The following is a 9,493-nucleotide window of genomic DNA, read 5'->3' as shown; positions in this document are numbered from 1 at the left end:
GCACATACCAAACAGCAGGCTGGAACCAGATTTGGAAGGGGACAAACATTATGTACTCTCATCCGCTAGAGTAAATTTACAGATCACACTTAAAGATTATACTTAGAGTGTCTAGAGCATTTTCTCACCTTTTGGGCTCTGCACCGACTACCTTCAGTACCAGAAGAGCGATTCTTTTGTGAACGTTAAAAATTTCTATCGCTATGGCGACCATAAATCTGCCAATAAACATCATGAAGGTCTCCTGTTTTATTTAATATCCAAAAAAATTATAGCTGAAAAGTATCCATTATTAAACAATAATCTACTATAATTCTACCAACAAAATAACGATATAAAATCTAAATGCCGCAGATATACTATTCATATTATACCAAACATACACTACCAAAAGACCATCAAACCAAACATATACTACCAAAAGACCATCAAACCAAAGATATACTACAAAAAGACCATCAAATAAAATATAAACCACCAAAAGACCATTAAATCAAATATATACTACCAAAAGACCATCAAACAAAACATATACCACAAACAGACCATCAACGTACGTTGAAGTAAGCGGCTGACGTATCTTTGGCTGACATAACACCCAGCACAGGCAGGAGGACGACAGGTATCAGTGACGTCACAGCCACAGGCATGACCTCGGTTATCCAATATACGGCCATGACGGCTATAGTATAGCCGCATCTTGCTTGTTTTTGATACTGTGGGATGAAGTGTGGTAGAGAGATTGCGTGGTAAAGAGGGGTAGGGACAAAGATGTGAGGTTATGTGTATGACTGTTATATATATATATATATATATATATATATATATATATATATATATATATATATATATATATACAAAAAATCCATTTTTTACTTTCTCGTATATACGAAGTATAGAGAAAGTCTTGTAATCGTGCAAAATCGTACACCTCAATAATACGGAAAAACATAATTTTGCAATCTTGTCCGTATGTCTGTGTGTCTGTCTGTCTGTCTGTCTGTCTGTCTGTGTGGGTGTGTGTCCGTGTGTAAACACGATAACTTGAGTACCGTTACAGCTAGGTTGATGAAATTTCATATATAAGTATTTTATCAAAATCGTAGATCTGTATCAACTTTTGAGCGATTTCTGATAACCCGAAGTGGTACTTTTCCTACTTTGAATTTTTCAAAAGCCTATAACTTGAGTACTATTTGAGATAGATAAATGAAATTTCACATGTAAGTAAAAGATCTAATTCTCTACCGTCTGTTGAATTTTGAGTAATTTCCGTTGACCGAAAGTAGTAATTTACGCTACTTCCGATTTCTCAAAAAACGAATGTAAATTTTTAAAGTACTAATAATATTGCGCACTATTATGCACTTTTTTATTTGGCGTTCACTTGGTGTGCAATTAATTTGTCTACGAGATTTTATTCTATTTTTAAAACTTTAAGTATTTAAAATGGATTAAAAATCATGTCTATAGCCCGAGTTCCCATTCCCTGTTATTTTATATAAGAATATTCGAGAAAGTTTAGGGGAGATCACTCCCGGTTTATTTAATATAATATTATAAATAAAACTTTGTATGCTCTGTAAACTTATATTCCTGGCTAATCACCTTTTCATCGACCGAGAGAAATATGGGCAGCAAGACTAGGGGCGTGGCTACGATAACCACGAGGTACCACAAAGACAGAAGATGTTTGACCAATGAGATTTGTTCCACGTCAGATGCCGTCATGTCCACGTCATTTTCAATGTTGACGGCTGGTGGGGTCAGTCTGATGGTAAGAATGAGTTGTGTTACGTTTTAATTAATTAAAGCCAATCAATATTTGTCTTACCTAACTGAAGCTTCTGGTTTAAATTTAGACTTCATGAAAATAGAAATGAAGGTTTATGCGTAATTATATATATATATATATATATATATATATATATATATATATATATATATATATATATATATATATATATATATATAAATTAGACTTCATGAAAATAGAAATGTAGGTTTATGCGTAATTATATATATATATATATATATATATATATATATATATATATATATATATATATATATATATATATATATATATATATCGATGGTCTCGGTCGCAAACCGTCTAACTCCGAAAATGTAAATTTTGCAGGAGAGACAAAAAACTGATTATTTCCTTCTCGATAGCTCTAATACAAATTTTTTAAATGATATCTCCGAAGAAACTCTCTACCGACTATACTGTATCGTTTTAAGATGGGTTTTGTTGATATTTACAAAATTATAGCAGGTTTAAAAAGATGGACGGTTTGCTCGGTCTAAAATCCTCGGTGCAAACCGTCTATCTGTGCGCACGCAGACTTAGCTGTTTTGTGCCGAGAATTTCGGTCTCAGCCGCGTTCGTTCGTTTTGTCCAATGAACGTGATTTAGTTATGTTTATGTTTTTAAGTTATAATTAACACTTCATAATATTTAGATTATAGTTTTGGGCTCATATTTTAATTATTTGAGTTTATTCTACATTATGGGGTCAGTTTAATTTTTAGTAGAGATGTTTTAGTATGGCTTCATCGCTTCATTATAGAATGATAATAGTAAAAACAGAAACCTTATTGTCAGATATATTATAAATGAGACATAACACATTAATCACATTAATAATGACTTAATGTCTACTTATTTTACAAAAATGTAACACATAAAAATGTGTTTATTTTTAAAATTTATTCTTTGAATAAACGTCACATAAAGAAAAATTAAAATGGCAACATATTTTTAAAATCAGGGAAATCATCATAAAAAGGTGTGTTTATGACTTGCTTTTAGGTGCTCAAATATGACAGCTTTTTTTCTGCTCTTGTACAACTTGACAGGGGCTACAGATGAGATCATAATGTTACGACCCTAGCTTAGCAATTGCTAGCTATCTGCTAATTCACTTTGAAGTAGACAGTAGCATCAGGCTTGTACTGCAGTGCACGAATATCTGTCGCTTTGAATTCTTGATATGTCTGACTGGTCTTTTGAGATCGGCTGGTCTGTTGTATGGTAAGGCTGGTCTTTTTGAGAGAGGTTGGTGTCTAATCAGAGGCGTATCCAGGTTTTCGTTGTAGGGAGAGCGAAATGAGCAAAAAAGGCGCCGAATTTTTAACACGTTCTATATGCGTATATTATATATATTATATATATATATATATATATATATATATATATATATATATATATATATATATTATATATATATATTATATAATTGCTAGCTGTATGTCATTACTTCGCTATGATGTAAAATAAATTGTTATTAGCACTTGAAGAAATAAGAAAAAACACACAATGTAGGCCGACAAAACAAAAAATGTATCAATGTAAACAATATATATATATATATATATATATATATATATATATATATATATATATATATATACTACAACCAAAAACAATAAACGCAACAACGCAACACAATGTGTTTTCTAATTCTTGTAAAAAAAAAATTTTACATAATAATTCCTGGGACATTAATTAAGACAAGCGAAATAGGGGAAATAATCACGCTCTTAATATAAATATGTAAATATATCTACATATTTAATTATAAATGTCAAAACAAATCAATAATTACTTTAGAATTTAATATAGTCGTTTAACAGTATTCGTGTTTTTTTTGTCTACAATCAGAATTAAATATATTGTCATCGTCAATGCTAAAGTTTTACAGCAAAATGGACGTTTTTCAAATCAGAGTTGGTATAAAAACACGCTTTAGGTATTATAGAAAAACATCCGGAATAATAGCTTACATTTAACTAAATTATCGGTGTTTTAGTTCAGATTATTCATCTTTTAATTAACTACTGCTTTTTAAGTTTTTTAAAGATCATTTTTTAACATAGTGATCAGGTATGGGTTAGATCACTGTATTGATCACACACCTTTTTACTGGTAATTGCAAAATCCATATTTACAGAGTTTTACCTGATTCAAAAGCTATGATTCTGGCGGCATGGTACTTTGGTACATCGTTACGCGTTTTCACAAATGTACCTAACAGATCAGTTCGGGGTGGGTTGGAGGGGGGGGGGGAATATTCAACTTCATTCACCACTGTCCGGTCACTTTAGGTCAATTATTCAACCCAGTGTATACCTAGGTGTGACATTAATGTCGCTCTACACAATTGAGGTGGTGAGGTGTGTGTGTGTGTGGTGAACAGAGTGAACATAGCGTCAGTTTTTAGATGAATTGTTCTAAACATACATGTTCAATTACACATATATACTGATTCAGAAATAGATTTAAATAAGATGCAGTGGTATTATGACACTATTTTTTTACAGAGGGGTCCATGGGGGGAGGGTGGTTGTAACTGTTTCATATAATTTGTAATCGTAATCACTATAGCCCAAACTGTCATAATACTACTACTTCATCGTGATGACGTTGTTGACCTTGTCAAAATGTCACCACCACTACGTAGTTTGCCCATAAGTAAATTTAAATAGAGTTGCCACATCAGTTGTATTTGTGTCTGTATTGTATTTTTTTTTTTTAAATTAATTACACGATTAAAACTGTATATATAAAGTAATTATGTGTGAAGATTTATGTATAATATTTTCTAGATTATTCTTAAGCAAATACACAATACATTAACACCCCATCTTGCCAAGTGGTACTAAGAGGTTTTTTTAAAATTGCAATGCATCGTAATGGTTATTTTTAGAATGACAAACTTGATACAGCTGTTAATACGTGTTGTTAACGTAGACGCAACTAGAATAGTACAATTCTGCTTAATTGCTGCATGGAAAGAAATCTTGTGATTTACATAGATGTGCCGACCAAAAATAATTTTTTAACAAAATTCATTGTTTAAAAAGTTTCCAAAAAGGCGCCACTTTGCTGAAAATGGCCAGAGGGGGAGCGGCCGCTCCCCCTGCTCCCCCCCTGCGTACGCTACTGTGTCTAATGTCTGTTATGTGAGGCTGGTCTATTGTATGTTACGACTGATCTGTTGAGAAAGGCTGGTGTCTTGTATGGTAAGACTGGTGTGTTGAGAGAGGCTTGTCTATTGTAGGATGAGACTAATCTTTTGAAAGAGGCTGGTCTAATGTATGGTACGAATGGTCTGTTGAGAGAGGCTGGTATCTTGGAGGGTAAGATTGGTCATGTGAGAGAGATTGGTGTTTTGTATATTACGACTGGTCTGCTAAGAGATGCTGGTGCCTTTACGATTTGTCAGTTGACAGATGCTAGTGTCTTGTATGGTAAGACTGGTCTGTTGAGAGAGGCTGATATGTTGAGAGAGGCTGGTATGTTAAGAGAAGCTGATCTGTTAAGAGAGGCTGGTATGTTGAGAGAGGCTGGTCTGTTGAGAGAGGCTGGTCTGTTGACAGAGACTGATATGTTGAGAGAGGCTAGTCTTTTGAGAGAGGCTAATCTGTTGAGAGAGGCTGGTATGTCAAGAGGCTGGTCTGTTGAGAGAGGCTGATCTGTTAAGAGAGGCTAGTCTGTTGAGAGGCTGGTATGTCGAAAGGCTGGTCTGTTGAGAGAGGCTGATCTGTTAAGAGAGGCTGGTCTGTTGAGAGAGGCTGGACTGTTGAGAGAGGCTGATCTGTTGAGGGAGGCTGGTCTGTTAAGAGAGGCTGATCTGTTAAGAGAGGCTGGTCTGTTGAGAGAGGCTGGTCTGTCGAGTGAGGCTGGTATGTTGAGAGGCTGATATGTTGAGAGGCTGATATGTTGAGAGGCTGGTCTGTTGAGAGAGGCTGGTCTGCTATGTGGTAAGACTGGTGTGTTGAGAGAGGCTGGTATGTTGAGAGAATCTGGTCTGTTGAGATAGGCTGGTCTGTTATGTGGTAAGACTGGTGTGTTGAGAGAGGCTGGTATGTTGAGAGAATCTGGTCTGTTGAGAGAGGCTGGTCTGTTGAGAGGTTGGTCTTTTGAGAGAGGCTGATCGGTTGTGAGAGGCTGGTATGTTGAGAGAATCTGGTCTGCTGAGAGAGGCTGGTCTGTTGAGAGAGGCTGGTATGTTGAGAAAATCTGGTCTGTTGAGAGTGGCTGGTCTGTTATGTGGTAAGACTGGTGTGTTGAGAGAGGCTGGTATGATGAGAGAATCTGGTCTGTTGAGAGAGGCTGGTCTGTTATGTGGTAAGACTGGTGTGTTGAGAGAGGCTGGTATGTTGAGAGAATCTGGTCTGTTGAGAGAGGCTGGTCTGTTGAGAGAGGCTGGTATGTTGAGAGAATCTGGTCTGTTAGGAGAGGCTGGTCTGTTGAGAGAGGCTGGTCTGTTATGTGGTAAGACTGGTGTGTTGAGAGAGGCTGGCATGTTGAGAGAATCTGGTCTGTTGAGAGTGGCTGGTCTGTCGAGTGAGGCTGGCATGTTGAGAGAGGCTGGTGTGTTAAGAGAGGCTTGTCTTTTGGGAGAGGCTGGTGTGTTGAGATAGGCTTGTCTGTTGAAAAATTAATCATAAAAGCATTTACTAAAGACAACTAACCATGTCGTTGAACATGTACGCCAAACATTTTGTAACCTACCATATAAACATTTCTTAACACGTATCTAAACCCTCAATCTAAAGCTAGTAGTGAATTAACACTTATTAAATTTATTGCACATTCTTGTGGAAATATAATTCGAATTATAATGTTTTGATTGATATTTAGATTCTAGAATGAAGATCTAGTTTAAAAGCTTTGTGTTAGCCTTAAAAATGTAAACAAATCAGTTCGGTTATTGACAATCTGGAAATAGGCTATATTAAACAAATACTATTTGTTTATTATTCTTTAAAATGATAAAATGTAATAGAATAGCTGAACATAATTAATCAAATATCCTTACCTATAAGTATTGTGACTGCTGTGCTGTAAAATTGTGTGATTACGGCGTGCGACTGCGTCCCCGATCAAAAGTGTACTGACAAATAAAGCGATATTCGTTTTGCGCCGAATTTTTAGCGCTAGAAATAATAGGCGGTTTGTTCAAATGATTATATCTCAATAATCATCCTACAGATTTCTCTAATATTTTCAGGCATTATGGGGAATCATATTGGCTTTTGATTTATGTAAAAAAAAGAAAATATTATTTTTTTGAGTTATATATATATATATATTTTTTTTTTTTTTTTTTTTTTTAAACATAAAATTCATTAAATTTTCGCAGAGTTGAGTTTGATATTATTTTATTTTAGGTCTAACTTTGAAGACAAAATCACACAAACTCCTTTGATATCAACCCATTAAAAATCATCAGTCAATAATATAATTAAATATTTAAATTAAAAACGCTTACCTTGTTTCTTTTTTCTCAGCTGTGACGTCACATCCCGGAGAGCCCTGAGAATTTTTCTCCGCCATTGTTGCAGGGGAAAACACCGCGTTATTTCTGTCGTGTGAACCCAATGTCTCTGGGTCTGCACTTCGTGTTGTGTGAACTCAATCAAACTAGGCCCACACATACACTAATGTCACCAGTTTTTTATGTTTGAATCGTGTTCCCCATGAGAAAAAAATGAATTGTAAATGTACCGATTGCTGGGTGCTAATTGCGGAACGTGCAGAAGACAATGTAACTTGACATGAACTTCTTGCTCGCTGCGGTCGTTGATATGGTACCGTGGGCCGCGGATGCACTGCCGCTTACATTCATTTTTCATGGGTCATGTCCAAATGACGTCATTGCTGACGTCATTACAGTCATTGCCGTAAACATCACTAATGACGTTACAAAATACCAAGAAGAAGAAAATCTAGATATTGTTATTACTGTTGATCTTAAAGAAGACATCACTCTTTATTCCATTTTTTTTCTGTGGCAATAGAAGCCATGGAGGGGTTTGGCCTCCTTCACTCCTATGTTCTACACAAACTAGCCCGCTGTCCTTCAATCTAGGTGTGGGATCTAAGTACATCAGCAAGCCATCTCAGCCTTTAGACATCATGTCTGAACTCTAAAGCTGCCTTATTTATGTCTACACATCAGCAAGCTGTCTGAGCCTAGGTTTGCCTTTTTTGGGATTAGCCCTATGGGGTTCTAGTTATACACCCCTTTCATCCCTTCTGTTTGGTATTTTTTTTTAGTTAACCTAATCATCACAGTCTTCCTTTTTTTAAACCACTATTGTGGGATCTTGTACATGGCATATTTTGGGTGGTTCGATCACCTTTGACCTTACAGAAGCCATCAACATTAAATTAGGCTGTAGACACGATTGATGGGACACACCAGTGGCGTAGCGACCCTTCCCGGCGCCCGGGGACAAACTTTCAATTTGGCACCCCTCTCGGGATCAACCTTTCAATTTTCGATTTGCACCCCCCCCCCCCCTCGAGCCCCCCTCATATATTTTTTTATATTTATAAAGCAAAAATACAGCTAAAATAATATTTTAATTTGTTTTTCCAACCCATTTTGGCGCCCCCTAAGGTCGGCGCCCGGGGACATATGTACCCCCCTGCCCCCCCCCCCCACCCCCTTCGCTACGCCTCTGGGACACACACTACATAAACTAACAAAATAATATTCTCACACAAACATTAGTTTGAAATATTCAGATAAAGTAGGTAAGTCAAGCGAAAATTGGAAAAGATCAGTTGTCAGTGAAGCAGATGCAGCCAATGTCGTGGACTCAACTTGGAGGAATAGTCTAGTACCGAGGACAATGGAGAGGCGTGGTTGTGTGTATGCTCCACGAGTGGTCCACAGGAATGATGATTGTATAAACATCACTACAGACATCACTGAATGCATTACTTTATTATAAACATCATATTAGACATCACTTCAAACATCACGTTTACTATACATAACATGTATGCGTCTCAGCAAGTATTTATTTATATTTTTGTGTGTTTTAAATTACATTTTATTTATTTATTTTTAATTACCATTAATAAACTGGGTGTTCTTAAGTGTATTAGTTTCTTAATTACATTAATTAAAGTTGTACCATCGTTGTTTTAGATGTTTGTTAAGTTGTCATGGAATAATTTTGTTTCATTAATGGGTTTATATGGGTCGCGCCACTGGTGGCTTTCGGGAAATCGTCCGGCTACTGGCCCAAGAAAGACCCATGAGTGACCCCAGTGTGACCCATGTGAGCCCCAAGTATGACCCATGTGACCCCAAGAATAACCCATGTGTGACCCCAGCGAGACTTAAGTATGACTCAAGTGTGACCTACGTGACCCCCGTGTAATCCATTGGTAACGCAAGTATGATTCCAGTGTGACCCCAGTGTGACCCCAATGTGTAAACCAAGTGTGACCCAAGTAAGACCCAATTTTGAGTTCCCTACAGCTGAGTTTGATAAAGCTCAGAGAGAACATGAAACAATTACTGGAACAATATAAACACATGACTTGAGTAGGTTAACAACTTTATTTCATCAGCGATTTGTATCAACATAGTTAAAACAAGTGGTCATTTTAAAATGCTTACATGCTTACATCATTTACAGGCTCACAAACACACCCCCATATAAAATTATATATATATAT

Source organism: Physella acuta, unplaced genomic scaffold (genome assembly GCF_028476545.2).
Source record: "Physella acuta isolate Inbredline_101_S28 unplaced genomic scaffold, ASM2847654v3 ptg001874l, whole genome shotgun sequence".
Lineage (NCBI taxonomy): Eukaryota > Metazoa > Mollusca > Gastropoda > Physidae > Physella > Physella acuta.
Note: the sequence above shows the minus strand (reverse complement) of the source record.